A 25,594-nucleotide genomic window follows, 5' to 3' on the forward strand; every position below is an offset into this window, starting at 1 on the left:
GCGTAATGCATTTGCTATTTAAACAACGTAATGCAGGACGTGAAAATGATAACTGCGTCAGGCTGAAACTAGCAAAAGACACTTGCGTTGCGCCTGGTGCTGCATTGCGCTGGGTGTGTGATAGGGCCCTAAGTAGACACTTCACATGCACTCTGGGTCTTGTGGACAATGGCTGCCATGTCGGTTAAGTCCATGAGACAGTAGGGTGTCCCATTTGTCATTTCAGGTTTCAAAAGGGTGCTCACAAATGCCCCTTTGCGGTCAATATGCGCCCTCAATGCAAACTTTTGTTGCTTCTTCCCGTCAGTCAAAGTACAGTTACAAAGTCACGAAGTGCGGACTCGTAGGAAGACCTCGATTGCCATTTGGGACAAAGTTACTACAAAGACTGTACTGCAATTATTTGACTTTAAATTCAGTTAATTCCTGTTTGGTGTGGCCAATTCGATATAAAGTCATAAATAAATTGCCAGGGTGTCAATTCTTAATTTAGCCCAACCCTGAAACGAGCAACATGGGTCATTTACTATTTAATGTTTCCTCAATCCTTAATCCTTTCTCAATGATAGTAGAACTTTTTTTTATGTATTTAAGTAAGATCTGCAACATCAATTAGTATATCTGAAAAACCAAAAGGGCTATGATGCAGTGAAACTCTTAAACAAGACGCTGGCATTAAATTTCCATGCACACTCTTCAACAAGCCCTCTGAATAAATATCAAACTGTTCGAACAAACACAATTTCATGCTCAGACATTCAGCCTTTCGATTATTGTAATCCGTTATCAGCATGTGAGGCCAGTGAAGCTCGTGGCTCGCGGGGCATGAAGATGAGTTTGAAGGTGGGGGGAGAAGCTTCTGCGCTAGAGCTGCTGAATCATGTGCCGCAACTAGTCTTGTGGCAAACATTGCCCCTCGAAAAGCCTCCTGAACTGTTGAATAGACGAATTCGGATAGCGTGCTTCATTACATACAACAAACAGACCGTCGGCCTCCATTGTGAGAGCGCAGTCAAGTGAAAAAGAAACGGAAAGGGAAAGAGCGAGGCTTTGCCGCAGACGTGAGGACAATCTCCTTAAGTGACTGCTCAGCTGTTTTGCAGAGTCAATGTCATGTTTGTTATGGATAGCGCCGTTCGGCTTCCTCCACGCAGCTCCGCCCTCGTAAAGATGACGGACAGGGTTTAAACGTCCTGTGTTTACAGTGCATTAATATTTCTGCCACTTCATTACAATAAAAGGATTAACCTGCAGCTTCGCCTTGCACCGCATCTTCCTCTTAGTGTATATTACCTCCTGTCGGCCAGCAGGAGTGCACACACTAATCATGATGTGCTTGCACATGCTATGCGAACACACACACACAATCTCATTCTCATTCTCGAGCACCCATTTCTCACGCTCTCGCAGGACCATGCAGAGAAAGATGGAAGAAGGGCAATGCGCTGTGAATCTTGAGTGCAACCTAACACGGTGACAAGGCCTTTGCTTACAAAACCAAGGTCGGAGAGAGTAGCTGAGAGAGAGTTTTAACTAGGGTTCAAACTATGGACATGTTTTTAGTGTTTTTTGCCAAGGCAAGCATCTACTCTTGTCGTTCGAACTAAAGATGTTCGGAGAAGGTGTGCTATTATTTAAGCAATCAGACTTCTCGTTTACCTAGCAGACGACACACTACAGATCAAAAGTTGGAGGTCTGTTTGATTCTTTTTAGAGAGAAAAGTATACTTCTATTCAGCAAGAATGCTTTGGGGTCATGCCATGGAATGTTCTAGTTCTAATTGTACACACACCTCTTATATGTCAAAAGATCAAGGCAAATTTGATTTCTCATCTAATAAGCCCTTTAAATGTCTCAAAAACCACTATTCAAAAAAATCTATTCCAAATAAATACTGTTCTTTTTTGCTGTTTCATTGATGATGGATGTCAAACATGTATGAACTTGAGCGTTTACGACATTATAGAGATTAAGCTCCAATTTAGCCATTTTTCAAAATTGTAAATGTTTGATTTGTTTCAAATGCAGATGTTTAAAGCTCGATTCAGCTTTGTCATCACAAGAATAAATTACATTTGAAAATATATTAAAATAGAAAACAGTGATTTTAAATGATTATAATATTTCACTTATTGTTTTTACTGTATTTTCGATCAAATAAACATGGCTTCATAAGAGACTTCTTTTTTTTTTTAAAACATGAATGAAAATAAAATAATTATTGACCCCAAACTTTTGAACGGTTGTGTATATTTACATTTATTTCTGAATTTCTTACCTTTATTTTAGGGATTCACAGTATATCGGTGCTATTCCAGTTATTATTAATATTATGCATATTAACAATAACTGATATGATACCAATACACTAATATAATTAATATGTATTAATACAAATAAATAATTTAATACAACTGCTAAATGTAATCTTTAGCAAATCTATTTTTTTTATTAATTTATCATTGAATGAATTTATATTCATTTTTCATACTGTACATTATCTATTTGTATAATTTAAAACAGCTTTTGGTGTTTTAAATGTAATTTGTTTACACAAACTAGTACAGAATTTTAACATCAGCCATTAATCATTCATTTCTAATATGAAAACAAATATTGGCTTATCAGTCTTATCATCAGTGCATCCATACCTTATTTAGTAGAAAATAGACAGCAAAATGACATTTAAACAGCTCGTATATGTCACAAGTGTGTCCTTTACCCACTGCACCACAGCTCCAACAACACATTATTTAACTTTATTTCACCCCACAATCTTTACAGACGGTAATATAAATCACAAGCTGTTTTTGCGTTGCCCGAAATCGATTATGAACCACATAAACCACCAACCTCTTCATATATATTTAGGCCTATAGCACATACGATAACAACATTTATTCAAAAAATTTGTTAAGCCTGGTTAACAAGACACGCTGGGTATCCCTGCTGGAACCGTTTGGGGAAATTAAGTTTAAGACGTGACGGCGTCTGTGCATGCAAGCCTCTTATTAGAAGCTGCAGGCCGAGCCAAAATTACGATTAATTTTCTACAAAAGCAACAGAGCGTTCCTGGCCGACGAGAATCAGACAGGCCCCCGGTCACCGAAGGGACCGATTGCAGTTATCCGTCATTTGGTCTGCAGGATCGTGGAGAAATTAAAAGCTGATTATATCCTGCGGGGAGAAGAGGAAGGCCGTGGGCCCCCCTGGTCCGCGAGCTAAATTTGATGGATTAGTCCCAACTGTCTGCCAAGAAGAAGGAGGAGGAGAAACATGACAGAGTTAAGAGCCGTCCTCCATCAATACAGACGCTACTGGACAATTCATTTGACTAAAAGCTCCAGGAACAACATTTCATGCCATTTCGAAACTTTGAAATGTTTATAAATGACTTTTGATTTGCGGCTGTAAGCCAGAGAGGCGTATCTGAGATCCGCGACGAGTAAAAATACAGATCAAAACACGAGCCGAACCAACAATTTGACGCTATCGCTGATATAATGAGCTATAGACAGATGCATTGTGGGACGGACGACCTTCAAAAGAGGCATTCACTACAGCACACATGCTTATCTTGATGTAGGACACGTGTGCGATCCTTCAACTGAAAGGAGGTTTTCCACAATATTGCTCAATTCGAAGGTGTCTGCGTCGCTCAGGCTGAGAGCGGGTCTCATTTGGAAGACGCCCGGGCTCTATTTGCCCGTTCTGATTGGATCAGCAGGAGAAAAGAACAAAGAACGCTCGGCTTTCTATTGTGCCTCTTTGTATCCCAGATGTCAGAAGTCCAGCATGCAAACAATAAAGCTTCTGCCACAGTGACTACGGCAGTCATTATCCAGAGCAAGGATCGCTGGTTTTGCCCTACTGCAATCATAACTCTAATTAAGAGCGATGCTTTGTAAGCACGAAGGTTGCAGGATGTTAATTACCAGAGTACCGTGCTGCGAACACATCCCTAAATGCCACTTGTCATTGTTCTGCGCTGGTACTTGTCACAGTCCCGCCACAAAAACACTCGGGACGTCTCAGGCACGCTGAGGCTCACCGGAGGATGACATGTTATGATTTAAAACAACTGACTGTCACTAAAAATATAGTTTAATTTGCATACAAGGCGAAGCTGACTTGTTAACTTTAGTTGTCAGTTGGGACAAAGTTCACTGTGAGGTGCAAGAAATGCCAGGAATCGTGGATTTCTGGAAGATTCCTAGGACCTCATGGCATATGAGAACAGAAAAAAATAAGAAAGGTGAACGATGAGAGCACACTAAGATTTGTGCCTTTCCAATTAGTGATTCATTGCTGAATTAACAATGTGCATCAAAACATGCAAATCTAAATATAATATTATTCACTATCATTCAAAAATTTGAGGTTAGTTCGTTTTTTTGCAAGAAATTAAAAGGCATTTATAATATTACAAAATATTTCTGTTTCAAATAAATCCTGTTCTTTTGAACTTCTTATTCATCAAAGAATCCTAAAAATATACATAATTTTTCTTTCCAAAAATATTAAACAGCATGACTGTTTTCAACATTAATGATAATAAGAAATGTTTCTTGAGCATCAAATCATCATATTTGAATGATTTCTGAAGGATCATGTGACACCGAAGACTGGAGTAATGATGCTGAAAATTCAGCTTTGATCACAGGAATAAATTACATTTTAAAATATATCCAAATAGAAAAAAATATATATTTTAAATTGTGTAACAATATTTCACAATATTAGTGTTTACCATTAAAAAATCGGAAACCCCAAATTTTAAATGTTAGTGTATAAAACACATCTTATATTATTTAAATTATGTAAAATTATACAAATATTATACATACATTCAATATATTCAACAAATGAGGGTAAAATGAACTTAAAAAATGCATGACACATTAAAAAAATATTAAAGGTGCGATAAAGTAAGCGATTTCTGAGAAACAGTTTATATTTGAAATCAACCCAAACAAACTCAACCTCTCTGGATGGATGTGTATGTCTCTTTATCATAGCTGATTTCTTAAGCAAAGCAAAATGATGCTTTGTGAAAAATAGCTTTCCTGTAGCTCAAACAGTAGAGCATTGCTGCTTGCAAAGCCAAGGTCATGGGTTTGATTCCCAGGGAAAGCAAGAACTTTGGATAAAAGCGTCTGCCAAATGCATAAATATAAATGTAAAAATAAAGCAAAGATGACGAACGACAAGGAAAAACAAAAAATTTACATACAGTACACAAGACTTCATACAAGCAAGAAGAGTTGGTTGTTAGTCGCCAGCTCCAGACAACCAATGATACTCAAAACTGTCCTGATAGCTAACGTTACAACAACAGCATATCTTGATTACTCACATATGGAGCAGAAACAACACAACCTCGCCTTTCGTTTTCAGGCCTTCCCTCTTCGGTCTCTCCAGCGCTGGACAGCTTTTCTAATATTAATGCGGGTCCTAAAGCTCTTGCCTGATTATAATCCTTCTTTTTTTTTCTCTTTTGTAATGTCTCTCAGCCATCTCTCTTTCTACAGTCTTTCTTCAAATCTCCCTCTTGCTTACTCTCTCTCCCCCCGCATCATGAGTGGACACGCCCCCTACTGCTGATTGGCTAACTCTCTCCTCCCCCATCATGAGTGGACACGCCCCCTACTGCTGATTGGCTACAAGTGTATTGTGCTGCTCAGTCCGATCTACTTTCAACAGCATTTCTCAGAAATCACTTACTGCACCTTTAACTTTGTGCTGCTGAAATATAAAACATTCAGACATGACTATAAAGAAAAATCTCACAAAAAAAACAACATCTAAATAATCATTTACTTTCTTTATTTTCTTTAAAAAAAAACTGTAAAGGATTTCCCATTAAATTGAATGGGGATGGATGCGTTTCAGCTCTAAAATGACAAAAAAGCATCATAAAAGTAGTCTATATGACTGTATTTTAAGTCTTCTGACGTGATTCAGAGGCTTTGCAAACACCTGAAGACCTGAATTATAGTGTATGAGTCATATGGACTCCATGATGTTTTTATAGAGCTTTTTTTTGCCCTTTTTGAAAAAAGAAAATTATGCTAAATGTCTCCTTTTGTGTTTCACAGAAGAAAGAAAGTATACAGGATTGAAAAGTCATGAGGGCGTGTAAAAGAGGACAGTATTTTTCAGGACTATTCCAGCCTTCACTGTCAGAGTACTTTAACATCCTGAATACCATCAGATTCCTAACAGACACGTTTATGCATGTACAGTCTTTGGTTGACTGTCAATTTTGCTTGATTGCCAGAGCCGAACCCCGCACCCTAAATCCTAAGGGAAATGTCACAGTGAACATCAGCTCAGCCCCGACAATTAAACATATCGTACATACACCGTAATTACCACAGATAGACTGATTCACTAATCTCCTCAAATGAATTCGCCGGATTATTCACAAATAAATGACATCGCACTATCGGTATCAGTAAGCAGTATCACACAAGCTTAATTAAAGCTAATGCATTTTAATAACACCAGATATTTAGATTACACCTCCCATAAGCCTCAGCTAATTAGAAAGCTGATGTACAGTTGACAAACATGCAATTATTTTAGCAGATGTAGACTAATAGAGAACAGAAGAGTTTTGGTTATATTTACTTTGCTTTTTGGCTTCAAAAACGGTGATATCCTTTTTTTAAAACCTCATTCAGGCAGCTTGCAAACAGCTTGAAACATCTAAACAGCCCTTTTCTAAATTAAACACTCTCTATCAGATCAAGTGTTGCATCCTCATTAAAAGCACCTGAGAGAGGAAGAGTGTACTTGCCATTCTAGTCTCCCACGTAATCGTTCCTGACGAGCAATAATACAAAGGAAAACAACAGCCTGATTTGCATATCTGCATTTATAAACAAAGCCTGCAGTCACACCTGAACTCTCGCAATATTTCGCTCCAAGGGCAACATTAACTTTCCGCTGGTGTACACTGATGGTATATTATCATAAATTGGCTTATTAGTTGCAGGTTATTGAGCCAAGATAGTGAGTAACTCGCCGCATTTGTGTGGAAAATGAATCACGTCTGAATCACGTCACGTCGCTTTCGAGATCCAAAGATTAATCAGAGGAGACCGCCCGTGGATGTGACCGCTTTTTTTGAGAAGACCACGGAAAACTTGGAGTAAAACGAAAAGCTAGGAGTCAAGAGAGGGCAGATTTCAAGTCATTCTCTATTGTATATTCAACTTATTTGTATGAAATCCTGGTCTCATATTGCTGTGTGGTTTTTAGAAATAGATTTCAAGGCGCTTCTGATATTAATAAGAGTTGTACGAGGTTGCACTGCAAGGTTTGGGTCACAGAGCAGGTCCAAGAAAACCAGATTAGTATGGAAGAAGAGATCTGGGAGCAAGGGTCAAGGATATTTGAGCCTACACATGCACCTTTTCCCTCTTTTTGAGATCATTGTACATAATTCATGTAGAGAGTGTCTACTGTAGGTGGAATAAAAAACTGCAGATGAAGTGTGAATAGCATTTCAAGACAGCTGATACAAAATGTATATGGATTTAAAACATGATCTGAATCAGAAAAGGGGCTTGAAAAAAGAAATTAATAGTTCACAAAATGTCATAAGTTCTTCACCCACGAGTCATTCCACACCTTTCTTTCTTCCGTAGAACACAAAATCAGTTGGAATACACTCTTAAAATTAAAGGTTTTAAAGGGAGTGATGTCATAGAAGAACCATTTTTGAACCCCAAAAAAACCTTTTAGTAAACAGTTCTTAAAAGAACCATTTTCTTCTTAGTGTGAAGAACATTTATGTGCCTTCCCAGAACATGATCTAAAGAACCCTTTGTGCAATGGTTCTAAATATTTCAAGTTCTAAATGAGGGGCTTTAGCACTGGGTAGTTAAAGGGACTCAGTTTACATCATTTAACCCCTAAAATGCATGAATGTTTTGCCAATCATTATTATCGGATGGATCTCTACCAGTCACGATAATATAAAACTCTCCTGATATTAGAGTAATAATTACAGAAGAATAAAATAAAGCATATTTTGTTACCTCTTGGAGCTTGTAAGGGTTCAGTTTGAGCAGATGTTTATACCATCGTCACTATCCTCGTCAGAGCTCATTTTCCAGTACGTTCAGCATCTGGGTCATATTTTTCTTCATCAGATCCACCATCAAGTGACAGTGACATTTGATCGCGTTCAGTACTTGCTCTGCAGTAAATCACTGAGTCATTTCAAGTTTTGCTGATGATACTTCCTATTCTTTTGTTTTCTGCCTGCGGTAACTATGAGTGAAACGTCACTTCATCATTGTGTTTCAGACATTGCCACCTTATGGAATAAAGGTGAATTGCACTTATTCAGTCATCAAAGATTCAATTGTTGTTCTGCAGAAAAAAATATACTTGCACAGTTACACACCTCGGGTCGTTAGCGACCCTATACAATTTTTACAAAAAATGAATAGGAAAACAGACATTCATTTAATATATATTTTTTTTTTCTTTCTTGTTATATTGTTTATAATGAATTGATTGAGGAATACTAAAAAGGTTGATGTATAACTTTAAAAAATAAGTGAGGAGGAGGGTAGTGAATGACGTCCCGGGTCACTAAAGACCCGAGGTATGCGTTTAAGGGTTAAACACGGCATCAACGCCAACAACTCCATAGGATAAAGGTTGAGAAGTGCCTAGACTTCGGTGTTGACCCACGTATCACAGTTTTCCATGGCCGTGTAGTTGGTCCATGGAGTAAGAATAGGCAAACTGTGTGTTTGCACAGCGTTTTAAAAATGGCGGGTGCCGGTGTTTCGTATGGTATGCATTTGGGCAATCAACATACACTTACGTCACTAGTAGTCACTATTGTGCTGGGTTTGACCCTACTCTGAAGTAGGAGATAATTTAGTCCCCCAAAAGGCGCTCCTAGAACTAAAATTATTTCCAGTTTCTGCAGTGCGAGCACGCCAAACACAGGTACTTCCACCAATAGTTATAGCAACTGTGAAAATGTCCTTCTGGTGCGAAAGCCCCTATGGAACCATCAATGATAATAAAGAACCTTTATTTTTAAGTGTACTTGTCATAAGCAAGCAAGAATATGTTTACAAGTTGTATAAAGATATTGTATTGCTTCAGAAGACTTAAAGGGATAGTTCACCCAAAAATGAAAATTCTGTCATCATTTACTCACCCTCAAGTTGTTCCAAACCTGTATGAGTTTCTTTGTTCTGCTGAACTCAAAGGAAGATATTTGGAAGAATGTTTGTAACCAAACAGATCTCGGTCCCCATTGACTACCATAGTATATTTTTTTCCTACTATGGAAGTCAATGGGGACCGAGATCTGTTGATTACAAACATTCTTCCAAATATCTTCCTTTGTGTTCAGCAGAACAAAGAAACTCATACAGGTTTGGGACAACTTGAGGGGGAGTAAATGATGACAGAATTTTCATTTTTGGGTGAACTATCCCTTTAAAAATATAACGTATGAGATGTTTTTTTTTTTTTCCTTTTCTGCTTTTTTGGTCCCTTTTCTGCACACAGTAAGCTTTCGTGTGTGAAAAACAGCCTGCAACATTCCCCAAAAAATCTCCAGAGAAGAAAGAAAGTATGGGTTTGGAATAAATAACAGAACTTTCATTTCATTTAAGCTTTGGTTGAAACAAATGTTTTCGTCTTGGCCAACTGTGGTTTTCAATCAATACATTTGTGACTTAAATTCCCATTTAAAAAAATCAATTTTGATCTCCTTTTGTGTTCTCAATTCATTTCTCAGCACGGATTTCTCATAAACCAGATCCCATTCCCAAATATTCACCGTTTTGCTGGTGTAGTTGCTTTAACAATAAAAAAAGGCTATTAATTAAACAATGAACATCACATATACTACATGGATACATCAAATGTTTGAATAAGACCTTAATGAACCACTCATCAGAATACAAAATCAAATATATAGATATCTTCAGGAAACTTTGTTATGACGTATTTCCAAATGCAACCTTAGAGGGTCACATTGAATTGATACAAAATGAATGAAACAATCAATTTGAAACACGATTAAAAACGCCACCACAGATCAATGCACCTTGATTTCCTATATACAAGACACACTGCAAACTGCAAGACTTTTGTTATTGCTGCTGTTGTTAATATTATTATAGAGTTCTTTCAGACAGTCAAAAACTGTTCAATGAAAAACAACAAAAAGCAACAAAACAAACATCTTCAATCTCCATCGGCAATACAAAACAGGACAAAAATGTACGTTTTCATGTGACCATTTATTTCTTCAATGACATGAGCAAAAAAACATATCAATATAAAAGATATGGAATGAAATGACCCATAGTGTTACAGATATACATTGCATGACCTCTGCCCCCTTCATTCTTCACATCTCTCCTTACGTCCAGTTCTCAATGAGTGCATTTGACGTGTCCAGAGGCGAGCGTCCTGCTTAATGTTCCACCAGGTTATTTCTCTTTTGCTTTCCATTACTAAGACACATCAGCAACCCAACTCTTTCCTCAACAAGCCGCCACACACACACACACACACACACACTCGCAATTCTGTCTCCTGCAGTTTGATATAGATAGATATCCCTCCCCGTTGAGTCTGAATCTACATTAGGTCATTTCAATAAGTGGAGAAGCCCCAAGGCATTGGTCAGGAGCTGGGGTGGAGGCAGGCCTCCATCCGTCTTAGTTTGACTCTGACTCGCTGACACGTGGGCAGACGGATGGGGGTCCGGTGTAGCCAATCTCAGTTGTGTTTGTTATAATACTACATTAAGGGGCCTAATAGAGCATGGCAGGAAATATTGCAAGCATCACAGGAGGCGGAGGGCTTTGCTAAAGTATGTTGTGGATGAAAGGAATCTTTTTGTTGTAAAGAACCTGGGGGAGGGAGGGACGTCAGTAATGGCTTCAAGGTGAATGCTGACCTTGGGCGTCTATGGCGGGACACCTCCTTTGGAAAACTGGTTGAGGGTGTGGCTTTTGGGGGCGTGGTTTGGACGAAGGCGCGGCTTCATTTCATACACCACCCATAACTGCATAATGCATGGAAAAATTGACTGACTTTATGCAAAAACAGTTGTGATCAAGTCGAGCAATGACTGTTTTGATCAACTAGTCAGTGGATGTCAAACAGTGAAAAAAAATTAACTATTAAAAATACTTTTTATTTATTGAAATAAAGCTGAAATGAAATAAAATATTACATTTAAAAAGAAAAACTTTAACCTAAAAAACAAACATTGAAAAATGCTGCTTTGGCAACTTACTGAAAATAAGTTGAAGTACTAAAATTACTAAACTATAAAACTAAAATAAATGAAAACTAAAATAAATGATAGAACAAAAAGAAAAAGACTAAAACTTAAAAATCAAAGCTAATTCCAAATAGTAATAAAACACTATAATAGTAAATAAATAAAACTAAAATAACACTGATGTCATATCAAATTCAAATAATAAAATATAAATTACGGTCCATGCCACTCTGGTGGTATATAATAGTTGGTAACACTTTATTTTACAGTAAATTATGCATAATTATATGCAAATAACCCTCAACCAAATCCTAATCCTACCCTAACCCTATAGTAAGTACATGTAGTTGCTTAATATTCCTCAGTACTTAAATATATAATTACACTGTAACAATGACACCTTAAAATAAAGTGTAACCTAACAGTTTTATCTGAGGCACAGAGCAGAATTTAAGTTATTAATTGCTGAAGATCTTATCCCGATCCACTTCGTGAAGGCTCGCATTTCTCATTCAAATGCACACATCGCCCAAAACATGGCATGTCGCAATCTGTGACGATAGCCAACGTGTCGTAAAGCATCTTGAGGTGGCAATTTTTGAATTTGTAACACAATTTATGTAAAAATACATACAAATACACATGGGATCACTTTTCAGCAATCACCGAATATGTAATAGATTGTAAAGCTATTTTGTTTGAAATTTACTTTAAAGTTGTTCCTGAAGACTACTGAAGAATTCATTTTTCAATGCCGGCCTGTTGTTGCGGTATTTAATCCAGTTGGAATAAACCTGCCTCTAAGTGGCTTGTAAAAGCAAAGCTATCACTTCACATGTCGGCCAAACAGTCTCTTGGCCAGAAAAAGCTACAAACAGGGCCAGACTAAATGTCGCAAGTCAGAAAGTCTGGCAACCAGACACAACTGGACTGTTTACAGAGGTGTCGCTCAAAAACCCAGCGCTGTCTTGAGGCCAGTAGTAAAATAATAGCATCCCTGCCAGAGCCTGCTGGGATATGTTGGGTGATGTACACCGGGGGTAATTAAAGACAAATGGCAGGATGGTCCCATCAACTCACCCTGAGAGGAGAGAGACAGAGGGGGGACATTAAAACCAACCATTAACAAACAGAAATTGACGTCTGTCCAGAACCTCAGGGCAATGAACTATTTGTCAGACAGAGGAACATTCATTATAATGACAAATTTTGAGTAGCAAGTGTCATATGATGTGCCATTAAGTGAGAAAGGCGAAATATTGGAAGTGTCCGGGACACCATCTTTGTGCCTGAGAAAAAGATGGATGGAATAACAATTCCACCCACAATCCTGACCTGACCTTTAACCCAAACCTTTGTTCTTTGTTAGTCTCTGATTTAAACTCGCATGCAAATGGCCTGAGAACAATTTCCAAGTCAATCAGTAACTATTGACACGTCGCATCAATAACCTAAGGACCCATATTCGCTCTGATCTCAATGCATGCTCCTCAATTCATCTTCTCTTGTCTTGTGCTTGGTCTACAAAAGCACTAAATCTCATTCTTCTACATCAAGCTAGTGATCTTTATCTATGACGACGAGACCATTTTCTATTTGAATTTTGAAATGTAATTTATTCCTGAGATGCAAAGCTGATTTTTCAGCATCTTTACTCCAGTCTTCATTGTCACGTGATCCTTCAGAAATCATTCTAATATGATGATTTGCTGCTCAAGAAACATTTCCTATTGTTATATTAAAAAAAGTTTTGCTGATTAATATTGTTGTGGAAACCATAATGCATTTTTTTTCAGGATTCTTTAATGAATAGAAAGGTTACTTGAAATATTTTGTAACATTATAAATGTCTTTACTGTTACTTTTGATTTCTTTAATGCATCCTTGCTGAATAAAAATAAAAATGTTTGACCAGAATTGTGCTTTTGACCAATCAGGATCAAGCATTTCCCATAAAAACCTTTTCATGTAAACTTTATTGGGGATTCTGTCCCAACATATATGGATTTTTGTGGACTTGCTCTGAGTCCATGCACAAAATTCACATAAATGTTTTTGGTGCATGCAAACATTTCAAATCATTTTCTAGAATATTACAAATTAAGGACAATTCTATGCAAGATAATGAAGTACTTCAATGTGTTACTAATACTGCTGTACCTGTTAAACTCAACAGCTAAATAATGTTCTCTTCTGACTGCTGGCTGTGCTTTAAATATTGCTGACCTTGAAGAAAGGGTTACATTGACTGGTTTGGATTTGATGGATGACTTACGGGTTTGCACAGTACACCTGTCACATCAAACTCTATTGTCTCAAATAAAACTGTGATTCACTGCCGCGGCCGTGTTAGCATGCGACTGCGCATGTGTGTCTTGAAGAGCTGAAGCATCACTGCGAGTCTAATTTTAAAAACGCCAACCTGGCAGCATGCAGCCTAACAGAGTTTTGATAAGATTTGGGAGCAGAAATTTACATGGAGATCCAATTGGCAGCCAGAGCCCGAACTGAGTCATTGGTGAACAGTAAAGGATATCCAACCAAAACATGCAAGTGAGTTATAAAGAAGCAAGTGACCACAAAACCCAGTATGCAATGTTTAAAGGCTTTGTAGAAACTAGTTTCCATGCCAACAAACTGGAAAAAAAATCCCAGACCGCTATGTCATTTGCACTACAAACTGGCACACTGACTAACCGAAGTGTCTCCTACTGGCAGCGAGGCTAGTTAGGATTTGGAAAACAGTGTTTGTCATTATAATTCGGAGTTAATGTTTGGTGCATTGCTATTATGACAGTTGATTGTTATTGCAGCAGTTAGGAAATTCATGAGCGCCAGTTGGCAGAGCATTTGTGTATCCATTGTGTTCTCCATTAATTATAAGAAAGGCAAAGTTGATGAGCAAATATTTACTCTAAGCCAAAGAGAAAAAGTCTGGCATACAAAAATGTAATGGGGATACATTTGGGTATGGATGGCTGGAAATTATGGGACTGCCAATAATAACCAACTGATATTACTGATAAATCAATTATCTACCAATCAAAGTTGTGACTGAATATAATTATAGTATATTTCTGTCACATATGTTAACAGTTGAAAAATGACTTTGTGAAAAATTCAAATTAAATATTTAGTCCCTTTTATATTTAATTTTAATTGGCCACACCCCACAGGAAGTTGTACTGGAATGACAGGAAGAGCAATCAATCAATCTATCCATCATTCATCCATCCATCTATCCTCTGTGTCCATCTATCTATCTATCTGTATATCTGTCTATCTGTCTGTCTATCTATCTATCTATCTATCTATCTATCTATCTATCTATCTATCTATTTATCTACGTGAGGCCATTTTAAAGTTTCACACATGGTTTCATCAAGCTAATAAAATGATTTCATCTAGTTAAAAATTACGGTTGAATTTCTTTGAATTTCCATTCTTTTTAATTCTGCTTCTTTACATTCAAACACAGTTCTGCAATCTGAGTTCAAATTCAGGAACTGAATTGGAATTTAAAAGGCACTCTCAAATCGAATGCACACACAAGCCTGGTAGAAATGATGTCTAGCCCTGTTTGACACATGAACTGTGGCGTGAAGCACGAACCACTGCAGATGGCGCACACATGCACAAAGGAGTTTGCATTCATTTCATGCTCTCAGAAATGACACATAGCAGTACAAACAACATATAAGCTGTTCTAAAAATCTGTTTTAGTCAAACTCTGATTGTGCTGTGAATATGAATTTCACTATTAATTTGCTAAAACTGGTGAACAACAATAAATATGCATTTAAGGAGGGTCCCAAGTCGTATATAGAGACTTGGGGGTGGTCCTGCAAGAAACGACCTGCCAACCACCCAGAACATGCCAGCAACCACAATTGCTGGCCTAATTCATTAAAGGGGTCATGACATGATTAATCACATTTGCCTTGACATATAAGAGGTTTTAGTACCAATAAAACATCCTGCAAGTTAATAGTTTGAGGGTACGTTTACATGACAACGATGTGCTAAAAACAGAAACGTTTTTTCTTTGCACAGATGACAACGTCATCAAAACAATCCCCGTTCACACAGATCTGTTAAAGCGGCTGAAAACACTGTATTTTCCAGAAAAGTAGTTGGCGATGTCACTTTGCACATACGCTTTCTTTTACTACAGTGCACACGAGCCGAACCACGTGCCTATAGACACAAATTACATAATCTATCTTTTTTTTTTTTTTTTTTGATTTTCATTCTAAGGGTGTTAATCTTCATAATACTGTATTATTACTTTGTCTCCTGGGTACATTTCATCTTCACAAAGCCAGAAACAGTCACTGTAATACCAATTTTAGAATGTTGTCATCTGATATAAAGTTCCTTTTTACTTCATTTAAGAAAGTGTCAAAACCTTTGAAAACAAAGGCTTCGAAAACATATATCATCCTTGAGTCTGTTGTAAAGAACCTTTCATTTTTCACGATGACAATGTTGATTTTTGTAATTCTTATAACCACTTGTGATGATGTCCATATGACCATATGAAGACATCAACGAATCATCGCATCATAGGCCCCGCCCACAGGCATTCAGTCGCTTAACAGCTGACACTTGCACACACCTGATGCGAGTGTCGCATCGCACTAAGAGCAAGGGTTTGAAATTAACATCCGCCAACCAGCCAAGTGCGGGTAAAAATCAACTGTGGCGGGTAACGCTGTCAAATCACTTGCCAATTTGGCAGGTTACTTATTATGTTTACGCACTTTGCTGGGGAAGTTCGTATAAGCCAAATCTGCACAGATTTAGCGCAAATACTCAACTTGTGAGTCATCATGATATATGAAATACAGCGTTGCACAGAATCTGCTCATATCTGGCTTGCTTAAACATGCCTGTCACTCCGCCAACAAATAACGGCGCGCTTGTTCATTTGCATTAAAGGTCCCGTATTATGCCCCTTTTCACAAGATGTAAAATAAGTCTCTGATGTCCCCAGAGTGTGTATGTGAAGTTTTAGCTCAAAATCCCCAACAGATCATTTTTTACAGCATGTTTAAATTGTCATTTTTTGGGGCTCAGAAAAACGCGCTGTTTTAGTGTGTGCCCTTTAAATGCAAATAAGCTGCTGCTGGACGACCCAGGGGGCGGAGCTTCATGAGCTCGCGCTCAGTCTCTCAGGACAATTTCATCTCACGGAATGATGATAATATCAGAAACTCTTAGTAACACTGTTCATTTCGAGTCGGACAATAATGCCTACAGAGTCAGAGTGCTGTATAGAGATGGAACAGGTATAGTTTAGTAGTTTAATTAAGGTTATTATAACGTATTTGTCATCTGCTTGTATGTATCCATTATTTATTAATAGCCTACAAGTCTGCTGTTTCGGACCAGGTCCGAATGATGATCAAACATATACTGATGAGTTTAATTAAGTTTATTGTACATCACACAAAAGATGACGCGTCAGTTTTACTTCAGAAAATCACCGTAAGAGCTGAGTAAACACAGTAAGTTATAAGAAGTACGCAAGTACATAAACGAATTTCGGTAGAGTTGAGGGAGCATTCCTGTGGGCGGAGGTTAGTCAAAAAACTGTTCTAGTGACGTCATTAAAGAAGGAAGTAGAGGGATGTAGTCCAAACGGGCCGTTCGATGTAGGCGACTTCTGTTAAATAAAATATCTCGCTTGGCATTGAACTTTGAGCTTTATAATTTTACAGATATTATTTATACTCTAACAACAACATTACACACTAACTAAAGTTTGAAACATGGGACCACGAAGAACTGGACCTTTAAAGCAATAGCTTTATTTTGTTATTTTCCAACATCCTACATTTTTTATGTTCTTTGTACTTTGATCTGTTCACCTAAAACACATTTTTGGTGAAAAGGATGAGGATGAAAGAGGAAGGGAGGAATATATATATATATATATATATATATATATATATACATATAAGCTGTTACTTACTTAATCCAGTTTATTTTATTATTATTATTTATTTTTTTGCTAGTAGAAGTTCTGAATGGCCGGTAACTTAAAAATTTAGTAGCCAAATTGTCCGGTGAGTGAAAAAGTTCATTTCAAACCCCGAATAGAACCCATTATAATCACTGATGCTGTCTACACCGGATACAGTATACAGATGTTCAGTTTCTGACATACACACACATCTTTGTACAGACTTCAGAAGAAGCACAGTGTAACGGAGAGTTCGCAAAGAAACGTTTGTTGAAAGATGAAGCAGCTAACTGTATTTGATCTGCTTTGTCTGTAAATGTAATGCTTTGTCAGTAAATTATGTTTTTTGGGGAAAAAAACTTCAAGGAACATATTAAAATAATCAAAATGATTATAATTGCAAATTTCTGTTTGCAATTATAAGCACATTCGCAACATTCAACATCATCACGCACAACTAGTCCGTAACTGCACAGTTCATTGTGCCGAAACTGCATTACAATAATCCCCATTTTTATGGTAAAACTGACATTTTTAATGCCTGACATAATGACAGACGTCAGAGTGGCTTCTTTCAATCTGTGCCTGACTGTAGAAAGAGAAAAGCACCTACTGAAGTGACCCCCTTCCCTTCCCCTCCAGAGACCGACATGAGAAGCGCTGGCTGTACTTCACATGGGCCACAGGAAAAGTCCTGACTTAAAAAGCACATTTAAGAACCAGTGAAGATGAAAAACACCCCAATTATCTCCCCAGCCCCCCGCTGAGCCCCAAGCTGTTTTATGACATTAAAACCTGCTAAATTATGAAACACCACACGGCTGAGGATACAAATGAAAAAAAAACGGGGACTTCTTTTTCTGAATCGTTGATGTTTGTAGGGTGTCCGCTGATGCTGTTATGATATTCTCAATGCTTAGTGTGATGACTTTGCAGTCACATCCCTCACGGTGATGCTGTGGGCCTCGCCAAAGGCTACAATAAAATACAAGCGGATAATGACTAGGATATGTCAGCTTAGAGGATTCAAACGATATGTGTTGAATATATTTTATAAACTATTAAAAACATAACGAGCATTCGTTAAATTCATTCCTCTGAATTAATTAATTATTCATTTAATTGCATTGCATTTCATAATGTAACATTCAAAAATGTTAATTTCTACAATGGTTAGCGGTGAGGTTAAAGGAATAATTCACCCAGTAATTACAATTTTGTCATTATTTATTTCCCCAATGTCATTTCAAACATGTAAGCTGCTTTTGAAAGCTCTTTTCTATACAATAACAGTTCATAGTGACTATGTCTGCTAAAATGTACATTTATGCATTTGGCTTTCAAGGTATGCATTTTTTATACAATCATTGGGAAGCGAAACCCATGACATTGCTACTGTCATGCTTTACTATTTGAGTATGCTCAAAAAAGGAGTAAAAAATCCCCAAAATTGGGCCATACGACCTGTGCACTATAGTCTAAGTCAAATAATAGCTTTCTGTGATTTAAGTTGCTCTCTTCCTCTCTGTCAAAGCTCTGAAATGGACTACTAAAGTAATAAGAGCTACATATTTGACTTTATTAATGTTAGGCATCATTGGTTCTCATGTGTCTCGTGACCAGACATCATTATGTCAAACCTACCTATAATAAACTCTATTTGATTCATGAATTGCAAAGGAAAATGCACTTTATAGTTCTTTTTAGCCTTCTCTATGCATTCTCTTCTTTTGTGTTCACTGAGTCTATGAACCATCTAGATGGAAAAGATCTACACTATCATTCAAAAGTTTGGGGTCAGTAAGATTTGTTTTTTAAGAAATCTTTTATTGAGCAAGGATGCATTATATTGGTCAAAAGTGACAGTAAAGACTTACATTATATTTCAAATACAATGCTGTTCTTTTGAACTTTTTATTCATCACGGTTCCCACAAAAAATATTAAGAAGCACAACTGTTTGCAACATTGATAATGACAAGAAACATTTGTTGAACATCAAATCAGCATATTAGAATGATTTCTAAAGGATCATGTGACACTGAAGACTGGAGTAATGATGCTGAAAATTCAGCTTTGCAACACAAAAAATTAATTTCATTTTAATTTTTTTTAATTTTTTTACTATTTTTACTGCATTTTTGATCAAATAAATGTAGCCTTGGTGAGAATAAGAGACTTCTTTTAAAAACATTTTAAAAAATCTTACCGACCCCAAATGTTTTTAACTATGACATTTAGAATGACATGAGACTGAATAAATATTTTTGGTGAAGTAGTTACTAGGGTCAGGGAAAGTAGGAGAATGTGTAGTCATGTATTATTTAACTAGAACTACCTGCTCATTTCTCACAATGAACACTGAGGTAACATTCTGTTAGTTTGTTTAATGTCTTGATAGAATGTGTGGCTCTTCTCTACGTCAGGGTGAGGGCTACGACCTGTCAGGTCTTCCCACTAGATTACACACTTACACAAGGGTCATGGAACCAGGTCTCTGACATCTGTCACACACACACACACACACACACAGTGCTGCCTGCGGACAGCACTACAAGACAGGAAACAATTCAAGAAAACCTACCCAGAGGACATCTGATCACATCCACATGCGCAACAAATAATCTATCTTCACAATTCCCCAAAGAGCGGGCGAAGAGCAGAGAAAGAGAGAGAGATGGAGATTTATTAACAGCCATAGGCTATTCAGGTCTGCAGTTGTTCAACGATAAGTCCACTGATAACCAGTAATTTCCTTGGAACAGACTATACAGTGTGCACCGCTTTTGTGGAACTGCTAAATTTCCATTTCCAATTCTAAATCCTCAGACACTGTACGATATTTAACCCCCACGGTCCAGGGCCAGACTGTATCAGCACGTCCCCACTGGCCAAGCTAAAATCCAATTTCAGTGATAAGCTTCAGATTTGCCGTGAGGGCTGGAGTTGCGTTCCTCTCTGGATTGCGTGCGTTTATCCAAGAAAAGGGCAAAAGAAACGGATCGGAAGTGGCAAGGGGCATGGCGGCCGTGTGGCTGTGGATGCAAGCGCAGACAGGTGTTGAACGATGATACAATTCATGTTAACACTCCTTCGCTCAAGAACCACCTCTTGCTTTCCAACCGCTGATCCCCAAACCAGCTACTTATGGGCATAAACCACATGCTATGGACGTGAGATTAACATAAAATTAGCGGTTTTCATCCATCAGAGGTTAATTTGGTTTTGTGCAAAGAATATGTGTATGCAACGAGTAAATTATTTCTTTATGGACATTGTCAACATAGAAAGAACTGTTGCAACAAAGTTGATGGCATACAATTATCTATAATTCTCTATAATTAGCCACTTGTACACATGAAATGCAACAAATTGCAGTGAAATGGCCTGATTGCCTTTTCCAGTACCACATGCAATGACTTTTTACATCTTTTAAGTGTATGATACACACATCTTCATCTACATGCGATATCATTTGCCAGAAATTAACTTCAAAATCTTCAGACTAATTTCTTCATTCACTTGGTATTACGTTAAAACCTTAGTCCAATGTAATATTTATTTTCACTACAAAGACAATTGTGATTTTTGACTCCTGTGTCACAAGCTTGCTAGTAAACAGTGTGGAGCAATTGTGTCAGCAAAAACCTTGTAATTTGGCTCTCTCAGCAGACATCTAACTCTGTCAGCAGATGTCTTACATCAGAGCATTTTCACCTGTTTCAACCATTGTATTATGACTTTATTCATACATAGAATCAATACAGAACTTTTTCACCAATGTTACAACTTCTCAAGCTGACAAATCAGCTTAAATCGACATTTCCGTAAAAGATCCATGATGCTATGTGACCATTTCAACGTTAGGTTCTGTAGTGGTTGACCGTATGAATAGCTCAGCCATGAAACTCTATTTGTGTTCTGATTGGTCGTTTCTATGTAACTTCCACAGCCAATCGATTTCACATATCTATTACTACTTCCCTTTATAACCACGATGCATCCAAACAAATAAACTAACTCTGCGTGCTATGCAAATTCTTATTCTAGCCGCCCACCTCCCCAGCACCACCTGCCTAGATCTGCTACGGGAGTCTCTCTCTCTCTCTCTCTCTCTCTCTCTCTCTCTCTCTCTCTCTCTCTCTCTCTCTCTCTGCAGTATTTATGGAAGTAACCATAAAGTTTACTCTATTCTTCTCACAGTTCACTGGCCACTTTCTTACATGTATTTCGGGAGAAACTGATGAATTCAAGTGCTGTAAATCCGACTGACAGGACTCTCTGAACTAACATGGCGGCGCCCATCTCACGTTATAGATCAAGATCAAGATTATTTATAAAGGTTTTTAAACGACAACACACACTCACTTACACGTACTTGAGAATCGGAATATCAGATAGTTGTTGACATGGTAAGCAAGTTTGTGAATATTTTGAATAAAAAAGGAAAAACAATATAAAAGCGAGACATCTATCATACAGTGTTATTTTGGCTGCGGTGTATCACATGACAAGCGTGACGCGTCGCCATGGAAACATTAAGGGGGAACGTTCTAAAATAATGGTCGCCTTGAAAAAACTCACCCTGGGGGGTCAGTTAAAATATTTTAAACTTACGCGTAAAATAAATTAATACTTTTATTCTGAAAGGATACATTAAATTGATCAAAATCAGTAAAGACTTTACAGTAAAGACTTTTACATTAAGCAAAATGTATGCATTGTGTATGCATTTTAAAGTTTGTTCTTTTAAATTTTCTATTTATTGAAGAAAAATAAAAAAGTGATACTGTTTACACAAAATAGCAGCACAACTGTTTTCAACATTGATAATAATCAGAAATGTTTCTTGAGAATCAAATCATCATAGAATGATTTCTGAAGGATCATGTGACACTGAAGATTGCAGTAATAATGCTGAAAATCCAGCTTTGATCACAGAAATATATTACATTTTAAAATATATTAAAATAAAATTCATTTTTAATTGTAATAATATTTCACAAAATTATTATTCTGCTGTATTAGTTCAATTTAAATTTTAGTACAAAACAAAATTCAAGGATAGCTTGTACACAAACTAGCTGAAATTAACTAAATTATTCAACATTTACTCAAAATGAAAATAAAATTATTTTACAATATTGGCCAATAAATTTTCATCAGAGTGGCTATTGCATACATAGCCTTAAGATGTATCTAGAACTAAAGGACTAAGATGAAATCGTTCAGTTATAACGGGGTGTCCACATCCTTTTGGCCACGTAGTGTATGTCAGATTGCAAAATTATATTTCCAAACACCACCAGCCAAGCAAAGGCTGTTCCGTCACGCATTTCCTGTCAGAACTCCCACGGACCTGCACACAGTAGAACGAAAGAAAAAAAAAAGAGATAGAAGAAGAGATGGCAATCTAGCGACTTTGGCTCTGGTCCAGAACTGTCTATCGAGCAACGCTGTCTAGAAATTGGCATGCCAGCGAAGAACTCACTGAGGGGAATCACATGACATTATGGAGGTCACGCATGGGTCCAGCCACCTAAAGAGCCCAGATACAAGCAAGAAATAGAGTATTTTACAGACCACTGGTCCACCTGCTTCCCTCAGAACCCTCAAATTCAGTTTTTAATCGAAACCCATGAGTAATACAATTCATAGGACTTAAAAATAGTCACACTTTACTGGGCTGCCAAAGGACCCCTAGAGAGGCACCAAAAAAAAAAAAGGGCACCAAAAAGTACTTTATCATCAAATGAAGAGTGTGTTGGAACGCTGAATTTTAAATTACAGCACCTGGCTGCATAACAATGCTAAATGAGATCAAATTGACAGCCCAAATACCTTAGAGACCTTATGTCTTGCGTGGTTCACACATGCACACACATGAAAATGTCATGAGAGGCTTTACAATCACTTTGGTGGCATCTGTTCCACTTTTCTTTTTTTTCTTTTTTTCTGAAAGCATGGATTGTTTCATACTCTTACAAAGAAAATGCATGTTGATCTTTGATGAAGATGCTTTTCATTCACTGTGATTAGAAAAGACTTTCAATCTGAAAAGCTCAACGTCTTCTCGTTCTCGCCATCGATTTTAATTTAGGCTTGATTACATATACAATGAACTGTACCAGGTCATGCATTTTTCTAATTTGAAATATTTTCAGCTTTATTGAAAAAACCACAAGGGTTGATTTCTCTTGGGCATAGCGCAGCACAGTACAAAAGACTGTATTACAATCACTGGATTAAACAAACGCGGCACGTTGAGAGAGATGATTAATTCATGGAAGTATTCTCCATTTCATACATTTATGAAGGACGGTACCCGTTAAAAATACATTTATGTATTCCGAGCACACCTGGCTGTTCTTTGAAACTTTCAGCAGGGGACGGCTCTCACTTCAACACAATGAGGACTGTTCTCATGCTCTGTCTGACCCCAAGCCCCTTTTAATAGCTCAAAAATAGGTTGACGTATCAGATGCGAACTTAAAATTTGGTAGGGACTGACTATAAACAAGATTTCAACCTCAAATCAGGCTTTCTCTGATTGAGTTGAACGCATGCATGCTTTCAGCACCAGAGTCAGCTCCCTTTTTTATGAGTGCAATGTGGTTTAAATAACTAAATCTGAATATATTTATATACCTAGTTAACACTCATAATTTTATGATAAGTAACATAATTTATGATTTAAAAAAACTTTAAATATTTTACTCCCACAGAGACCAAAATTGCATTGAGTTTTCGAATGGATTCAAATTGATTAAAGCCCAAATAACACGCATAGTTACTATTCTGAAAAGTCCATGCCTATGGTGAAACTGCAAGCTAAAGCTTCAATAATGTCTGTCTGTTGGGGTTTAATTAGTTTAGAGGAAAAGATGTGAAAAATTACAGAACATGAGGGTTAAAAAGCTGATCGCCAATAAGCTGTGTGATTGTACGCTGTTTCAGCAGTCCACCCTGTCCATTCTGCTCAATGCAAGTCTAAGCAAAATTCTGATCTCAGGGCCAAAGAGACTGTGTGGTTCACTTTCACTGTAGATGCTATAAGACTTTCAAATAGAATCACAACTGTCTCTGGGTATATATATATATATATCACATTTTACTTGATCAAATTATTGCATGCAAAAAAAAAAAAAAAAAATCACACTTTTCTTTCAATAAAATGAACTTGTACTCAGAACAGTCTTGAATCCAGCATGAAACCATCAGCATCCTTCTTAAGGGTGGTACATACTTTAAATCCTAACGCATTACAGCACTTCACAAGCTTCTATTAAATATTATTTTTCGCCCAGACTGTCGCTCTGTTGCGTGCAATACATGGCCAATAGGAAGTTCGTCCATGCACACAGCCCTTTGGGCTGAATTGGACACTTTGTATAAAACTTGTTTGGGAAAATCACACAGAATACACGACATTCTTTCTGCTGGTTGACTGAGAGGCTTCAGTGCACAAAGCTTTAAAACGCAATAATGAAAAGAGAATGTCTTACCCACTTTCCTGATCACAGACGATGCTTGATAATTCCAAGAACAGAAGTGCAACTACTCTTCCATCTCTCCAATGAGCCGTGCGTAACTTTCCAAAGGATGGTCAGCAGCTGGGGTTTATTTAGATGCGCTGGGAAACAAGGTGAGCTTTAGTTTATGGCAGTTCAGCCACACAGGAAAAAAAAGAGCCAGTCGAGCACCGGAGTGTACCGGTGGATAGTGTCTTTTTGCCGCGCTCTCACGCGCTGCTGATGCGGTGCGTGTGCGGTAAAGCAGATCTGTCCACGCGCTGTCACTGCGCTCTGCCTCCCCGGGTCCTAAAGCTGAACCGCAGCGCCACTGAACTTTCAGTCACTGCACTGCGAGCATTGCATTATAAAATCCCGAATATGTTTTCTTCCTTTTTACTATTAATTTACCCGAAAGTACAAATGCAATCAATTATAAAGAATTTCAGTGACAGCTCAGTCATAGGCTATAAGATGTAAACTCGAAGCTGTAAAACAATCTAAATTAAAAAAAAGGATAGTTCGGATTTAAACATCCCAATATAGTTAATCAAAATAAGAGTTTTATGGCTTTTGGTTCATGTCTCGTCTGCTCTCTGAGGAAATGTAGAATATGCGAGTGTCTACTCCAAATTTACCTTAAGGAAAACCGTAGCTGCAATATTGATGACTCATCTTGCACTAGACGGATATGTGTCCAATCAAACGCTCTGCTCCAACTAATATTAAGTTATTGTTTACAAACTAACGTCGTGTGCCTTACATCCGGGTGATTCCTCCCTTTATGGTCTACCGCGCGACAAAGGTAAGGCCGAATATTTAGCAGACAAG

At 37.5% G+C, this 25,594-nt stretch overlaps 1 protein-coding gene across 4 annotated transcripts in view; it reads right to left on the minus strand.

Moving 5' to 3' along the window:
* robo1 (roundabout, axon guidance receptor, homolog 1) overlaps positions 1–24,877 on the minus strand; it is a 285,568-nt gene extending 260,691 nt beyond the window's left edge. For all 4 annotated transcript variants that reach the window (XM_084127208.1, XM_084127206.1, XM_084127207.1 and 1 more), the window contains exon 1: positions 24,758–24,877. The gene's annotated coding sequence lies outside the window, so the exon portion shown is untranslated. The remainder of the gene's footprint in view (positions 1–24,757) is intronic.
* Between the last annotated feature and the right edge of the window lie 717 nt (positions 24,878–25,594).

This window comes from Abramis brama (genome assembly GCF_963993115.1).
Source record: "Abramis brama genome assembly, chromosome: 10".
In the NCBI taxonomy this organism is placed as follows: domain Eukaryota; kingdom Metazoa; phylum Chordata; class Actinopteri; order Cypriniformes; family Leuciscidae; genus Abramis; species Abramis brama.